Genomic DNA, 690 nt, shown 5'->3' with positions numbered 1-690 from the left:
TTTTAGAGAGAAAAACGGAGAAAAAGCCTTACAACTAACCTCAATAAATTTTGTTTACATGCTGTTGCCGGATTTGCGACGCATTGCGCGAATCGCTATGGCGCAGGGCGGATAAAGGTTGGGCGGTGAAACGAGCGCTCCGCTCTTCATTTAATGTGTGATGCGGAGTAGGACTGGCACGAGCGCTCTTTCCGCGCTTCCGGTGCGCTTGAAGGCCGGCGAAATTTTTCTTTTTGCAAACCGGAAATCCTCTTTTCTTTCTGTAATTTCAGGCTATAATGTTAAATAGATAAATTCGTTTCAAAACAATATCAATAAACAGTTTCATATGTTTGGGTCTGTACGTCTATAAGTCAAACTTGTTGGTCGTATAATGCCAAAATTTGAGTTTAATTTGAAAGTGTGGAATACCTCCTCCTTCCACTAAATATCACCTAGTCGTCTTTCGCCGTTTCGTTTGCAAAAGCTTAACACTTCTTAACCTCAATTTTTACATATGTTAAAGGGGGATAAATTTTATATAACATAACAAAAAAGTAGATTGATATATATTGATATAGTGGCGTTGTACTTCTTCAAACTTTGCTTCTCGGGTGCAACGCGCCATGGCGATTCGCGCAATGCGTTGCAAATCCGGCAACCGCATGTAAACAAAATTTATTGAGGTTAGTTGTAAGGTTTTTTCTCCGT

The sequence above is a fragment of the Porites lutea genome, chromosome 9 (assembly GCF_958299795.1).
Source record: "Porites lutea chromosome 9, jaPorLute2.1, whole genome shotgun sequence".
NCBI classification, from domain to species: domain Eukaryota; kingdom Metazoa; phylum Cnidaria; class Anthozoa; order Scleractinia; family Poritidae; genus Porites; species Porites lutea.
The sequence above is the reverse complement of the archived record's forward strand: the minus strand, read 5'-3'. Positions refer to the sequence as shown.